We start from the raw sequence: 16,729 nt of genomic DNA, 5'->3' as shown, positions 1-16,729 counted from the left end.
GGGATGTGTCTCTATTGAGCTGCACTCAGCGAGCTTTGTAGACTGAGAATACAGGTAAATGTTATTTCCACAGTATTTTCCCGGTGAACAACAACAACAAAAGCCAGTGAAACTCAAAGACTTGTAAATTACTAAGCTAAAGGCAAAAAAAATCTTTTGGTTATCTCGTGGTGCTGCTATCTTCATCTGTGAAACTAGTAGGAAAGTGAATAAATTATGCAACAGCCTTTTTTTTTACTATTTAGAAACCTGTGCTTACATGTTATTAGTACTGTTCTACCGTGTTCTGTGCGGGTTGGTTTTATCTGGGGTTGTTTTTCTTTCAGTGGGTAGGTTTCAAGCTGCATTTGTGTAAAACACCAATTTACATGATGGCAACAGAATAACAATTACAGGGAAGGATACTCATCTGTTGAAAACACTATTTTCATTTGCCAAACAGAAATTTCAGGAAAATTACCCTCCAGGTTGAATTTTCTCATAAATGTTCTCAAGTTCTGAAATTATTTAATGGCATAATAGGTAAGCACAGCACTTATAGCAGAGTTCCCAGTAAGAAGTTACTTTTTTGAGGGGGAAAAAGTGGAGGGTTTTATTTAAAAGAAGTTATTATTTTTAAAAAATGGTAAAATTATTCTGCAGCATTTCCCAAGTTACCCAAATCTAGTAAGTATATTTTTTTTTGTACTTTCAGATTGTTCTTTCAGCAGTTTCTTCTCTGTTTGGCTGAAGTTTTTTTATCTTTTGATAATTTAGCTGAGCATCTTTCATAATTCTAAGATGCCCTTTCTCTCTGATCTTCTGACCTGTTTTGCTTGGCTTGTTTAATCTGTCCTTAGAGAATAGTTAATTTCAGCCATAATGGTACCAAAAAGTACTTTAGAGCTGTTAGAGCAAGTTGGTTTGTTTCTTTTTTGATACTTTGTTTAAAATTACTTCCTCCAAAATAAAAAAAAACACCAAACCAAACATCGTGTTGAAGAGTGAGAACCAGACTGCGCTGGCACTGCTGGGTGGGACGGTGCTGAGGGTGCGTGCCTGTACAAGTGGTTTGGCTCACTGCTCTCCCAGCGAGCTGATCCTGTCAAAGGCTTCAAGTCCTCTGAAGAGCAGGAGTGAAGGCTGAAAGCGTTATTAAGTTTTGGGGTTATCTCACACTGTTTATTTGAAATGGAAGCCAAGCAATTTAAATATCTCTGTATCTTAGATCTGAAAAAAAAGATTTTTTAAAATTTTTTTTTTTCACTAGCCTATGTGTGGAAATGACATCACAGCTTACATCAGCCATGCTAAATTCAGATGTTTTTTCTCCTCCCTGTTGGGTTATTAACTGAGCATTAGCTCTGTGCTGCGAGTCTTCCTTTGCTGACTGTGGCACATCGATAACTTCATCGTAAATGCTCTGAATTTTGTGCGATGAGGAGAAATGAAGATCTGGTGTAAAGCCTTTTGAAGCTGGTGGGAATGTAGCTCGTTTGCTTGCTGTGCGTGCAGCCAGGCTGGGTGACCCCCTAATGCTGCGTTGTTCCCAGGATCCCTGCTGCAGCGGAAGCAACCGAAGGACGGCACTGTGCCTTTTGGCACTTCTGGTGACCAGGTCAGGAGTTTCTGTGGCACATTGTTGGGTAGGTCATGTCCCCTCAGCCCTGCAGGTCAAAACCTGCCCTTGTGAGACTGAGTAGGTTTCGAACTAAAGCTCTTGTGTTGTGGCTGAATGTCCCATGTGCAAAGCTGAGCTCTGTGGCAGGGAATAGAGAGCTCCTCATCTCTACCAGGAATATCCAGGTTTTGGAGCTGCCCTTCTGAGGTAGATGTAGGGCTACAGCTGTGGCAAAGTGTGAAATGGAGGCATGGGGGTTTCCTGTGAGAGCCTGAGGAGCTGGGAGAAGGGAAACAGAAATCAAATTAAAGTTGACATTTTGAAAAGTTGATTGCTGTGTTTTTTAATCATAAAGCAATTTTTAAAGTAAGTCATATCCCAGAGAAAAAATAAATACATTAAGAAAAAGGAGAAATGTGATGTTGAATTGATGCATTTGAGTGCAGCACACTTGATAGCGTGGTGGTGGTGGTACCAATGTGCACTGAGACAAAGCAAAAGGACAACCATTATTCTGACTCTCCTGCTAAATTTCCAGCCATAATGTCCTATATGCAGAACATCTTAATTTATCTTTACTATTTTGGGAGGGCTGAGGCTGTGGGGATGGGACTCATCCCAATAACTTAAAATAAACCCCAAAAAACACAGCAAAACAAACTCACCTGACACTTCAATGGATGTGGAGAGATTTCCCTTCTTGGCGTGGGGCTCATCAGCTGCCCTCTGCCCTGGGAGAAAGGCAAGGAGGCCTCCAGGCACCTCCAGTAGGAAGACTTGCAGTTAACAGCTTTGGATTGGGCTCATAGCACGTGAAAGTTACAGATATCCATTCACACGCTTTGTGTCTTTTACGTCTCTTCTGGCTCAGCTCTTCTGCTGCTGTAGTCAAGAGCAAGGGGATGCAGGGGGAAGGGCTGAGGGATGTCCTGGGAGGGCCCATGTTGGTGTAACCCCGTGTGTGTGAGCAGTCAGTGCTCACGCACGCCACGGAGCTGGTGCAGTTACTTGTCTTTTAGATCTTGCGAGGAGCCCTCCGTTGCTGCAGTTATTTGTAGAGCCATATGCTATTTTTTTTCTTACATATGTTCTCTGATAATTGTCAGTAGCAGGTGCCTGCGAGCCAAGGCGGAGCGGTATTTAAAAATCAGATGCTTAATAGGATTAAAGAATTGTGTGAGCTAAGCACCAGCAAAAAGGCCAGATTGAAAGCACTGGCCTCTGAAGGTCATGCTCCCCGCAGAGCAACAGCATGGTTGGTAGCAGTGCTGGTCCTTCAGCTCCATCATCCACCTGTAGAGATGTGACCTTCAAGAACTAGTCAGGAGGTGTGGTTTTGGGTCTGTATATGTGGTTTGGCTAAATCAGGGAAAACACGAAGTCCCTTCTGATGTGTCTGCCAGCCCCCAGGAACAGAACTGGACATGTGCTGCATCCCTGCTTGGTGACTTAGGTGGTACAGGGCTGGTTGGAGATGTGACATGAAATATCTAGTCTGGCAGACTCCCACTCTTTGAACCCGCCTTTCCCCCTGTGTTTGTCAAGCATCCCGAGCTGTTCAGGTTGCATAACTGGTTGCTGTTTCTTTGCATGTGTGTGCATTGGGTCCCTGTGGATCACTGCTGTGATAGTAATTGCTGATGTTGCGTCTCCTTCCATCATCTGAGAAGCAACCAGCAAGAGGAGGATCTGGGGAGACTTGTAGTCGCTCTGGACTTGGAATGATGCAGCTGTGTCCACTGAAAATCATTTTGGGGCATTGCATGACCAGAATCCCCCAGTATGCATGATATTGCTGTCACATCATCTTCACATCTCCACAGATAGCTCTCTGAATTACCCCTCCTTCTGTGTTTCAGTTGGGGGGAACTTAGAGCTGAGTGTAACAGATGTCTAGGTGACCAACAAGTCAGAAGTATCGTGTATTTCAAAGTGTCAGGAAAGACATATTGCCCCAAACATTCTTTTATGGGGGGGTTGCTGGTTTGGTTTTTTTTTTCCTTCATTTCTGGTGAAGAACTAGTAAAATATAGAGCACATATGGAAATGGCAGACGTTGTTGGGTTTTTGAATTTTTTTTTGTTGTCCTTGTTTCTAAAATTAAGCACACAGGAGTTTGTGAGATCTTGCAAAGAATTTAAATCATATTGCACAGTCATGTGTTCAAGGAATCTTTTTAATCTAGTCACATATATAGTGAGCAGATCCAGATTTTAAAAAGTATATTGCAGTAAGGAGAGATAAACCAAACGGGATAAAGACAAAAGACTGCTAAATATTTCGGATTGTACTTACCTTGTTTAGTTTGCTGCCAGTCGTCTGTTCCCTTCTTGTTTGGTTGTCCCTCATGTTCTTCCTGTGTAAGAAAGAAACCTGTGGTATGAGCTATTCTGCTTATCCCTTGCATAATGTTGGCAGCTGAGAATTGGATCACACGACTAAAGTAGGTCTGTCTCTGTGTGAGAAAGCTAACAGTTTCTCCTTCCTGTGGGTGGGCATCCATGCACAGGGGTAGTAAGTTTTTATGCTGCCATGGTGTGTTTCTGTAGTATGTTTCTGAGCTGGATTGGAGGAGGAGGAGTGATCTCACACCTTGACCACAAGTGCACTTGGCAGTGCTCACATGGGCAGAACTGGTTGCAGAATTTGGGTCAGTGGGACAGTATCCTGTTGAGCTGTCTGGCACAGGACCCTCTAAGACTGACTAACTGTATTAATTTACCCTAATTCTTGCTATATATACCACTGAAAGCTTTCTTGATGTTTTTACTTCTGCATCTGCAGAACGTCAACCTTGGACTACTACAAAACCTTTGAAATAATTTTGGTGGCATGTCCTGCACCACTTCAGAGCACAAGCTACTCCAGTCAGACATGCTGAACTCAAGCTTAGGCTTTGTAACTGGAAGAGATGTACAGCACATCATACAACTGTATGTGACATTGTTTTACTTGTTTCTCACAGTAAATTTAATGAGGAAGTCTTGGGAGATACATATATATACACACATGCCCAAGGCAGATCTGGGAGCAGTGAACATGGGAATATATGCATTGTGTTGTAATTGTTTTCTCTTGGGGGTTCTGTTATTGTTGTCCTTTTCACAAACTGTGAACCTGTAATTTTTCATGTGCTGTTCTTTGGCCCTCTCTGCCAGAGAGGCTCAATCTATCATGTTAAAAGAAATCAATAAAAAGTCTAGAGGTTTATTTATAAAGTAGAGCATGGAGAGAGGGTGCAAAAATTCCATTAAAATGGCAGTTTAGCACTAGCTACATCTCTTTGGGACTAAACTCCAATATTTTAAACTATTAAAATTGTTACAAGAGTGCTTTTAAAGTATCACAAATCACAGTAAAGCTTTCTAGCTGAAACTTGCCTTTGTATAATGCACTAGAATTTAGTTTATATATGTTTTTGGAGTGTCTGATGCTGCCCTCAAACACCATTTTAGCATCCATTTTAGAGCTTTATTATAGTTAATAATCTTACAGGTTTATCCTCAGGGGAAAATACGTGAATGTAGGAAGTCAGAATTTATTTTCCTTCAGAAATGTGAGTGTATGTATGTCTTTGTTCAGATGCAGCTCTGAGCAAATTAATTATTTCTGAGAAGTCTATAGGCTTCTAATGTAATTCATCAGGATTGCCTGGCTTGGCACATGCTACTTGGTTACAGGAACTTATAAATTCAGGCAGCTGTGTGCTATTTTATGACATAGCAGTTTTCGCCAGTGATGCGATGGTCATCTACTCCATGTTTTCTATCCAAAGAAATAAATGTGTCTGTCTGCTCATAAATATGGTACTGGAGAGTTTATGGGATAGTATCTGTGTTGAACCTCTCAAATATCAGAAGCAGTGTATCTGAAGTGTGAGCTTTGCCTCCACTCAGCATGTTTTTGAATTTTTTTAATGGCTGAAGAAGATTGATCTTGAAACTGTTGAGTTTAAAATGCAAATGGCACTGTATAGTTTTGTGTTGTACCATCTTCTATCCTGGGATAAAATTGTTTCTACTGGAAAGGCCCTTTATTTACTTCCAAAAATATCCAGAAAAAAAAGGTGAACTCTTACTTGGGCCAAAAGTAGGCTTCTCCTCCTTCAGGAGACAGTGCAGGCTGTTGGAGAGCATGGCTCTTGGCAGGGGCCGTGAGAGCAGGCTCCATAAGTGAACATGGCAGAAGGCAAATGAGAAACTCCAATTCACCAAACATTTGTGTATGGTAAAAATATGCACCCTGTCCCACAGTCATGTCCATACATACAGCTCGATAACCCAATTCATCGTTCCTGCGTTGTTCATCAATTTTTCCTTTTCTTACTGACCTACAGTCTAGTTCTAGCTTACTTCTTGCTGTTGACTGTGAACATTTTCTTGTTTTCTTGCTATGTGGAGTAAAGTAATGATCCCAGCAAGCTTAAAAAAAGCAAAGCTATTAACACTGCCCTTTCACTGTTAATTAACATCTGAAGTTTCAGAAGAAGGGCTCTAACCTATGTAGTTTCTGTGTGGTGGAGACGCTAAAGGGAAAGCATTAAAGCTTACTTTCCTAAGCACAGACAGCTAAAATAATTTCTGTAAGGTGCTTCTCAGTGTGGAAAAGGAAAGCCTCTAGTTGTTACACAGCTCTGAGCAGAAGTGACAGTTAGCGTCTCTGCTTTTGAAAAAAATAAGCAAGTGATGTTAATGAGGATAAAGTAGAAGAGCATCATTCAGGAAGATGGAATTTCCTGTGAAGTCTGAAGTCAGCAGCCCACTGAAACTGGGATTGCAGGTGGGTTAATTAGGTTTGGCCAAATTGTGTTTCCTGCCAGCTAAGGTTGGCTGCTCTTATGGTGGAGGGGCTCCCCCTTTCTCTTGCTCCTCCTGGGCTTGCTCAGGCGTGTTGGCTCCCTCATCTTTTGGTGCTGGGCAGTGCCACTGTGCCCAGACCTGTGCAGAACACCATGATGTAAGGAGGGGAGTCTAGTGAGAGGTGTGAGAAGAGGCAAGTGAGAGAATGCCCAAAGCATTAGACTGCAGCCTTTGGAAGGCATTTGTGAGGTCAGGGTGCTGCAGCGGTGTGGAGGCTGCCTGAAATCATTCAGGTAGTATGATGTCCTTGAAGAGAAATGAGAGTCTTCTCCTCTCAACATGCTGTGCTGACAGAGCTCTTATGGCTGTGACTCCCTCTCTGTGTCCCTGTTGGCAGAGCAGCCAGTCATCAAGCTTTGAACATCCTGTAGTTCAGGCCGCTGGTTTCCATTTCTCTCTCTTCTTTCCAGTGGTGGACATGTTCTCAGTCTAGCAGGATGTTTGTCTCCTTGCCTGCAACATTGACCTTTTGCAGATTGTAGTAAAACAATCTCGTTGGAGTGTTGGTGGTTGTTGGTGCTGCCCATGAGGAGAACGGGCCTGCAAGGTGCACACCGAGCTGGCTGTGAGCAGCTGGCACATACTTCGTGTAACAGGTTAAATCTGTTGGATTGGATTGTTTCTGCTTCTAAAATTTCCTTGGGAAGAGCACTGCTTTTAGCCAACGGCTTGTGGGGCGAGTCTGGTGGTACACTGGCATCTGGGTCACAGTCTTTGTGCTGGGGTTGGGGCATCAGCCAGCTCCTAAAGAAAGCCCCCAGTCCGCCTAGCAAGTTTTTCCTATTAGGGCAGTTTGGGGCTTGGTGATATCCTACTGTCCCCGTGGGGGGTGGGGAGCCATTTTTTTGGGTTTGCCATAGTGAGGAGGTGGTGTGTTTTAGGATGTTGTTATGACCTTGCTGAGTTAAATAGCTATCGTGTAGCTGCTGGTGGCTGGAAACGACTGTCCCCCTGCAAGTCTGATCCTTTACAAGTTTGAGGTCTGGTTTTCATAAGAACAGTGCTCTGAGACAATTAAGTCACTATTTAACCAAACTGGCAAAACCACATGGCTTTGGCTTTAAGGAGTTGTCCCCACCAGGTCTGTTGGGCTTACCCTTTCTCAAGGTGGTGTGTGAATACCTGCACTGGCCCTCTCCTGTGCTTGGGGTTGAGCCCGAAGTACAGGAGGGAGGACTCTCTCAGCTTTTCTAATGCTGATGGCAGAAGGGAGGAAGTGGTAGATACCAATCTTGCCCTCTCACACAGCCTTCCACACGCATCTTGCTGGTGGCCACCCGAGCTGTCCCCCAGAGATGCTACCCTACCATGACTAATTTCCTGGCTTTTAATTTGAAAATGCAGTTATCAAAGTTGTGCCAAGTTCCAGCTTTTGTTGTATATGAAAACCTAGAAAGCATACTTCTGGGAAGAGGTGTTGGAGATTCTTTGGGTTTTGGGTATTTCTGGTCACTGGAAGACAGGAAGGGGATTAGTCAGTGTTGAGGCTTTGAATAATTTAGTTGATGTACCTTGATTTCAAAATCAAGACTTAAGTGCATTGGAAGTAGTAAATGTAAACTCTGTCAGGTACAAAGACTAATCAAGGCTGTGATTGTTAAAGATTTATACTGTCACTTGTAATGCCATAAAAGCTGAATCTAATTGATGAGTTGATCGACCTGTGTAATAAACAGATTATCTTTCTTCTGTTGTTTATACAAATACTTTTGTTTATAGTATTTTGTGGGCAGCAGTATTGAACTGACCATACATGTTAGACATAACTGTTAGTTAAACTTCCTTGGGAAATACTTTGACTAGTAGATGTATAAGCATGTGAATCTAGTAAATTCTTTATGCATAGTTTTCCCAGCTATAAAAATGTGCCAGTTAAGGGAAATAACTTCTCTTAGTAAGTAAATACTACTCTTAAGGAGAAGATTTTGTGTTTTCTTGCGTGTTTTTCCTTTGGGATATGTGTGTGTGTTTTAAAGAAGAGTGCTAACTTGAAAATGCTTGCTTGAAGTATTGGTGAGTTGGTAATGCAAGGTCAGATACTCGTATTACTTATATGGCCACTTTTTAAAAAACAAACAAATTTTAATATGCATTTCATGTCTATTTACAGCTACAGATGTTGTAAAATACAAAGCACAGAGTAGAATAATAGAAGTTAGTTATAAATATAGAGGCACTGAATTAACTGAGATGCCTAGGGAAGCAAATTTAGAAAAAACAGGTATTGAGATGGCTCCTTTCTTTATCTGAGCAATTCAAATGTCAGAAATTGTCTAGAAGGAAATTTTTATGGCTTGTACAGTTTCAATATCTGAAAACCGTTTTTACCAGATTTTGCACTTATTGGTGGAGCTATAAATAAATGCAGAATAATTTTGCTGGGCTTCATGGAGTTTTTGCAGATCAGTATCAGCCCAACAGCTCTGAGAGTCTGGCCTCACTTCCTCGTTGGCTGGAAGAGCCAATCCAGTTCTTAAAAGCTGTGGCAAAACTAGCTGGGCATTAATCTTAGATAAATTGGTAAATTAGGGGCTTTTTTGTTTTGTTTTTAATTAAAAGATATCTTTTTCAGACAGACAGTTTCCTGGGAATGCTGGGAGAAATGGTTAACTAAGCAATCTCCCATTACCAGTCTTAGTCCCAGTGCTTGAAAAAGCAAAATACAACATGCCCCTGCCCCAGCCTCTCAGAAGCCCACCTGACAGACAGCCTTCACTCTCCAGGGGCCACCCCAGCCTGAGCACCCCTGAGGAAAGTGTGGAGCACAGAAAATGTAGCGGTTTGGTAAATGAAGTAAAGGGGAAAGTTAAGTTCTCACTGTTTCAGTGTGGAAAGCAAGAGAGAAAAAACAGGGTTGGCTGTATGTTAGCCTAAAAATCAAGGTTAGGAAGTTCCTTGGATAGTATGAACTCAGCTTTTTTTGCAGGGAGCTGCTTTTGGATTGCCTGGCTCTTTAGGAATTGGCTGATTAATTTTAGCAAAACTGAGTTAGTCAGTTACCTAAAATAACATTTTTATTAATGCCTTGGCCAAGTGTAAAACATTTGAAATTTAAAAAGAAATAAACCCACTTTTTTCCTGGATTTCTTCTGTCTTTAAAATTGTCTCTATGATCTGACAGCAAGCTGTGAAATGGTTGTGACACTCACTATCTTGACTTAAGGCCTGTATCAAGACTCCACGCCAGGGAGTGCAATCATGCGATAAGCAAAGTAGTCAAACTTGTCTTAATTGCAGCATTTAGTTGCTTTCTGGGGCCTTCTCTTCATGGGGTTTTGCAGGATCAGGATCATGAATTAGCTTCTCCATACACTGCTTGTGACCCTTGACTGAACAGAGTGAAGGGAAAAAAAAGACTGTGTACTCGTAAAGACATGGCAAAGAAGAAGACAGTTCACCTTTTATTTTAGCTTCTGGAAGTGCAATTTTTGTTGAGTTGCTGTTAAGAAAGGCTTGGTGAGATGTAAAATGGACTTGTCCTGACTTCTTCCAGTGATCCCAGCACCGAAGTGCTGTGGGGCCTGTCCTGTGTTTCTTGGGTTAAGAAAAGTGAAGCGAGGCAGCAGGAAGCAAGGATGTAAACTTCTCAGAAGCAGCAGGAAAATAATGACATCACTGTTTTTTCAAACTTTGAGCAGTCTTAAAGTTCTAGAGCTGTTTTCATCATATCTATTTCATGAGGAAAAATGTATATTTTTCATAGTTCTTGATATGATCATATTCTTAACTTTTCACAGTGGTGGCATTTACAGACATGACAACTGCTTTGAAATAGTGTTTCTTTTATTACAGATCTGATTAGTTGGGAGGGAATGGGAATTAGAAATTTTTATAAGAAGTACTGGCAGTATCTCACGCCCCCCCCTTTAAATATCTTCCACTTTTATTTCTTTTTATTTGAAGTCATTGTGTGAGGAGCATGTTACCCACTGAAATAGAAGTACGTGAGGTGCTTGGAATTCAGCATTTTTGTGAAGTAATCTGTTTCAGCAAAAATAGGGCTGTGAAACTTTTAATAAAAAGTAAAGAAAAAGTTCTGAAAGTTTCTGACTGGAAACCCACTTTTTTCTTATGAAAGTTTTACTTGTTGGTGTAATTCTTTAAGGAGGTTGCACTGCTTTTGAAAAAAATGATGCTGAATGAATATCATGGGATAATACTGAAGCCTTTGTAGGATGTTCACTGACCTATCTAAGAAACCCAAGAGAGATAATTACAACCTTTGGTAGTCTACATGTAAATGCACTTTGCAAACGATTTTCCATGCAAAAAATGCAAACCACTTACATTTTGGAATCTGTACCTATGTGGAAAATGGATTGTAAAGGAGATGCTTATTTCAGGCAATTTTTGATGAGTTCCAGATTAAAAAAAAATAAAATTATGGCATATTAAATTATTAGGCATCTTTACTAGGGTGTAAGGAAGATTTATGATGCAATGAAATATAGCTGCAACCTAATTTAGGACTTGACAAATCTGGTTTTATAGTGTTGAATTATAAGGGATACCTCATTACGTGTGGGGAAAACTTTTTTTATTGTTATTTTTGGCACCCTGGTCTCCTCTTTTGTTGGGCTGTGCTCTGTAGAGGCTGCTTTGGGCAAGATGTCTTAGCTGATCCTTTTTCGAGGGAGCTGTGTGGGATGAAGTCATAATTAAGGATCACATCCTGGCAGGCCTTTCTTACCACGTGTGGTCGCTGATTTCAAGTTAAATGCTTGCAGTCCTCATTGCTCTTCTCGGTCAGAAATGTAGTTCTTCTTAAAAGCATGGAATGGTACTTTATTGACAGATATTCCTTACTGATAGTGAATATCAGGTGCTGTATGTACAGTATATAAATAGAAAATTTAGCTATGCCAAAATTACATGTGTGCTGCCTTTTTTAAAATCCTTTATTCCTTTCTTCTGCATGCAGGCCTCTTGATTGCACAAGGGCATGCTTTGAGCTTAAAGCAAGAGGCAATTTATGTGGAGTATGACCTGGCATTATGGCTTGCAGCAGTAAATAGAGAACATAAAAAAAAAAATCCCATGATTTTCTCAGTTTAGGAAGTCTATGAAAAATCTGGGGTAGCAAATACTTCGATCCTCTTTTGAGACTGCTGACCGTATTCTTACATTGCTGTTTACAGGTTCTCAGTTGAGGAAAAAACCTGGAAACTAAGTCTGTGCATTCAACTAAACTGAAGAGCAAGTTTTACCTGGAAATGGTATTTCTTCATAGGGTAATACAAAGTTTCCTGTGTGCAGTGTTTCCCCCGCTGCACTGACATGCAGAGTGATTGATCTTAAGCAAACTGCACACACATGTAACTACAGCCATCTATGTGCACATATAGGAGCATGTGACAAAAGAAAACAAAACCACAGGTTTTGAGTTCAGACAGTAGATCTTTCAGGGACCCATTCTCCTCATTTCTGTGAGAGAGAACTCTCAACTTCTCCCGATGCTGTCTGTGTTACCTGACGCTGTGGCTACACAAGTGTGCTTTCTGAGGTGTTGTGCCTACCACACGGGAGGAGTATGGCACTGCTGGATGGCTTATGTGGTCAGGTATAAGTAGCAGAGGAAGTGTTTATGTTTAGGAGGCTCTCAGATTGAGCACTTAAATGACTTACTGGTAAGCACAGCTTCAAAAGTTTAAGGACAGTCGCAGTTTGGTGTGTGTTGAATGTGCACTATGTTATGCACTTAGTTTCAACTATAAACCATTTGCTGAGTTTTAGTGACTCTGATGTTTAGTCTTTGCTCCCCCCCCCCCCGTTTAGACATTAGTAGCCAAGTGTTTTGCCTCTGTATGTAGCCTTAAGCTGCACTTTTTTCTGATGTAGTCATCAGATCAAATTATTTATAAAATGAGGACATCCTTTTGGACTTCATGTGTAAACAGTCTTAAATATGTGCACAGGCAGAGAGATTCTTCTCTGTTTATCCACAGTTGCAGGCTAAACATTAATAAATGCTAACATTAAATAGTGGATTTTCTTCCCTCCTCGGTCTTCACTCAAGTTTTGCCTTTAAAGGTTCAGATTGCTTCTCTAGGTTATCCAAAGAACTTTCCCCTTGCCCTTGATGAAGGTACTGGTTGCAGTATGTCTCTGCTACAGTGATTGTTGTGAGCTAGAGTAAGCAAGTGGTTCCTCTGGAGTGGTTTCTGCTGGACAGATATTAATGTAATCAAAATCACGTCTGCAGTACTGGTACATGTGTTTGAGGATAGGATCTACTGTCTTCAGGCAATATGGTGACTCCAGGACTCTTAATTCTGGAATTAGCAGTGAGAACTGGAAACATACCACCGGCTCACCAGAGTACCATTTAAAAGTTCCTTGGAGCCAAGTTGGTCTTGGGCTTGGCTTATTTCTAAGACATCTCAACAGGCAAAAAACTTGTAGTATGGATTTGGGGTTGATGGGGAGGGATTCTCAGTAAAGATCAGAGGTGACTGATGATGTCTAAAAGTGCTGCAGCAGAGAGACTCTCCTTTTGCTCTCTCTGCTGTGTCTTTTTGAATATGGTGTGCTGGAGACATGGGAGGTGCCCATCCAAGAGGCTGCCTTCAGCTGGAACGGGAGATGGAAAAGCAAGCTGTAAAATGGGGTTTGAGAAATGTTCATATCGCATAGGTTTTAAAGGTGCCTGCTGCTGCCAAGGTAACTTCATTTGTGTGTTTGTTTCAGCTTTCTGGCTTTTGTTTTTTGCCTATTTTAACAAAACTTCAAACATCCTCTTAGCCAATGACAGCAAGGTTTGCAAATCAAAACCAAATCTGAGCATAGCACTACACTTGAGTGAGCTGTGCTAATCTAAGACAAGCTTCTGTTTCCTGCTTGGAGCTTCTTCCCCATGCTCTCGTTTGGCACATGTACAGCACTGTGTGCTGACAGGCACCTTTGAGGCACAGATCAGTTAAAGAAGTGTCTGTGGTGGCAACTGCTCCAAGCTTGGTATTTCATGTGCTTTTTGGCTACCTACTTGTGGGTAGGAAGTAGGTGTTTGGAGTCATGTAGGCTAGAGAGAAGTCCTACATTTGTGAATTAACATCCGTAATGGAGTGGTGTCGGGTCATTTTTGTGTTCCTATGACCAGACAAAAAGCTTAATCTGCCAATGAAAGTATTTCCCATAAGAAGTCACAGTGCAAGCAGTGTGCGAGCAGAATATTTTAGGCAGCGAATATGTTGAACTGATAAGAGTCCTGCACAGCCCAGCGCTGCGGTTTGCATAAAAGCAGCCCCTTAAAGACCCTGTGGTCTCATGTTCTATCAGCAACTCTATGACTGACTTTCACTTTCCCTACAGTAAGAGAAGAGATAGAGAAGAGAATCTGCCATCAGTTTTCTCTCCTTGCATTTTTCCAGACAGTTTGGCCTCAACAAATTGTACAGCCTCCCTCTCGTCTGCGTGGGAGAGTACAGACTGCTGCTGGCGGCAAGGAGGAGAGATTAACATTCATCTGTTCTCCTCGCTCGCTTTTCCATCCCGTGGGCATGGGAGACTTATGAGTGTTCCGCTCCTTTGGGGTGCATTTCTACTCATTGCCCTGATGGGAAGACCACAGAGACACCGGTAAGGTTGTGCAAGTTTCACATTGCTGATTAAATAGGCATATGAGGAAGTCAAGTGCAGTGGCTCCCTAGAAGAGACCAGAGAGGAAGGTGGGAGGACTGGCATAAGCCGTAGGTTGCTCGCTTGCTCAGAGATCTCCTTTTCCACAGTCCGTGCACACTGAGGGCTTCATGGAAAGTGCCTCCTCACTTGGGTCTTCCATGAAAAGTGTGTTTTGACACACTTTGAAAAGTCTGTTCCAAGCAGAGATACTTACTTCTTTGATCCTTACTCTCTGTTTTAATGTTGCATATATAGCCAGAAAATCAGATGGGGAATATGGGGAAAGAAATGATGGGGGGTTTTTGTTTATTTTTTGGGGTTTTTTTAAGGCAAGTCATTTCTGGTATGGAAGCTGAAGTTGATACTGTATGAACGTCTGCAGTATCAGTACATAGCAATGCTTGGTAACACTCACATGTAAGATGAGGAGTTTTACTTTCGCTTTGTGGCCTTGTCAGGGGCAAGGAAGGGTTTTGCAAACACATCTTTCTGAGTGACCCTGCTGCAAGGGGAGCTCTCAGCTGGCATTGTCCTTTGGTACCCATTTACCTACCTAGGAGTCAAGTACCATGGTGGGTGCACACCATGAGGGGTGATGGATCTGCTTGCTCGTGCTTCATTCTGCACAACACCAGCCTCAGCCTGCCTGTGCAGGAGCAACAATGGCCTCATTGTCCCCAGCATCTTCTGCTACTGCCAAATTAAAGACTCTCTCTCAAGTAAGAGCCAGATATTCTTTCCCTTACTGCTCCCCATCCTAAATGGGGAGTGGTTGACAGTCAGCATTTGCTAATTTAGGACTTTGGAAGGTTCGTTCTCAATGAAATGCAGTTGGGAGGTCTTGCTCCTTCTTCAGTTAGTTCCTGCAGGAAAGAGGGCAGTAGGCCTCTTCCCATTGTTCCCAGTGCTAGCCACTGCCTGGTGGGATGTGATGAGCCAAGTGCAACCGCCATGGTGGCCTGGAGGTGATGGAGCTGCCAGTGTGGATGGTGGTTGCAAGAATCACAGAATCTGGGAAGCCTTACAACCGGGCAACCAGCTTCTTGCATGAGGTGGTGGCAGAATACAGATGTGGTAATTTTTTGAAAGATACGGTGAGGATTTTGCCTGGGGTAGCATGTGTATTGCTTACAGTGGCAGGGAATTTCTACAGAGCTTGTTTGAACTTCTGGAAGGATGTTGCTAACAGGCATCGAGTGTGGTGAGGTCAGTACAAGAGGAACAAAACCTCCCATTCAGATAAAAGCAGGGAAAGGGAAACACTGCCACGTGTCAGACTGGTTCAGGCTAAACTGGTCTGTGCAGTAATTTCTACAGCTCTCCAGAAACATACTATGGGTTTGAGCTTCCCAGCTCAGACAGGTCTACGTTCATGTTCCAGGCTTTGGGAAAGCAGGAACGTCACCATCTGTGTCCTACTTCATTTGAAAATTTAAAAAAGTCTTGAATGCCAGCCATCTGCTGATATTGCATCCAAACTTTATCCCCGTATCTGGGGGCAGAGGAGGAGGATGGTTTCTTTTGTGAGAGGCACTGTTCAAAGAGAAAGAGCTGCCTGTACCTGGGATGCTCCTGGATCCAGAAACCATCAGAGGAGCATGTGCAGGATGTCTTGGCGTCTCAGTCCAGCCACTTTCTGTAGTACCAAAACAGTCTGGCCTAGAGGGAGTGAATCCGAGTCCCATCCTGCCCTCAGAAGCTTCAACACTTGGTTTATGGATTATTAAGAGGAGATTTGAGCATTTCTGTGCAGTGGATGCACAGTGATGGGTGCTTAAGAGCTACCATATTGATGTTTGACACAAAGAGATAAGTCACTTTTTCCTTGTAGCCTGGCCATTGGGCATAATGCTGTTTCAGAAATACATTGAGTTGTGGTTTTCCACAAGCTGGCTATGAAAATAGGCACACAGTCTTGATGGGAACTAACACGGGCACTTGGCTGGACACAGGACAAGAGCAAACTTGCTTCTGTTAAATTCTTATGACAGATCTTCCCCAGCAAATGCCCACTGAGTTTTGACTTAGTTATGAAGGTGCTTTTTCTGAAGTCAGCATGTTGGGTTTTTATGTTGTATTTCTCTCCTTTGTGTTACGGCAGTTGAATGCTGCTTCTGGCTTGATAGCTCTGTGTGAATGTGAAAACAAGTAAGGCAGTAGAGAGTTAAAAAAATCCATTAATTAAAATATTTACATTGGAAGCTGCAAAACATTTACTCTTTGAGTAAAACAAACTTCCCCATTGTTCTTGTATGATTGCTACAGTTACTCTGAAAATAGCCAGGAAGAGGTTGTGCTCTGAGGAATTTTACTGGGTTGGCAGGGGAATAGGAGGGTAGGGATACTGAAGTGGGCTCTTGGTCAGTGGCTCTCTTTTGTTCAAATCTGTCTGTAACATGGACAGATCTTTTCTTCCTAAGGAAAAAAACCAAAAAACTAACCAAACAAATTGAAAAAAAACCCCAAACCCCTTAGCAGTGTATCTGCATTGTCACATTATTCTGGTAATGCCAAAAAAAATAACGATCATCAGTAGAATCTGAGAAAATGGTATTTACAAGATGAACAGTTTATTTTTTAGCACTTAGTGTGTACTAGTGTACACTTAGGGGAAAAAGGAAGCACCCAAGAGCTGGCAATTTGGACCCCAGCT

General features: G+C 42.2%; 1 protein-coding gene across 6 annotated transcripts in view; it reads left to right on the top strand.

The window, feature by feature from the left end:
• Positions 1 to 1,576: 1,576 nt before the first annotated feature.
• The window catches only part of TRERF1 (transcriptional regulating factor 1), an 89,075-nt gene continuing 73,922 nt past the window's right edge, over positions 1,577 to 16,729 (top strand). Inside the window, exon 1 of one of the 6 annotated variants that reach the window (XM_042051799.1) lies at positions 1,577 to 1,597. The gene's annotated coding sequence lies outside the window, so the exon portion shown is untranslated. Of the gene's footprint in view, positions 1,598 to 13,937; positions 14,035 to 16,729 lie in introns of those variants that run through there. The other 5 variants (XM_042051803.1, XM_042051801.1, XM_042051802.1 and 2 more) reach the window with 5 other exon arrangements.

Source organism: Corvus kubaryi, unplaced genomic scaffold (assembly GCF_017639235.1).
Source record: "Corvus kubaryi isolate FWS band 111438036 unplaced genomic scaffold, C.kubaryi_AGA036_p1.0 76, whole genome shotgun sequence".
NCBI classification, from domain to species: Eukaryota; Metazoa; Chordata; class Aves; order Passeriformes; family Corvidae; genus Corvus; species Corvus kubaryi.
The sequence above is the reverse complement of the archived record's forward strand: the minus strand, read 5'-3'. Positions and strand labels throughout refer to the sequence as shown.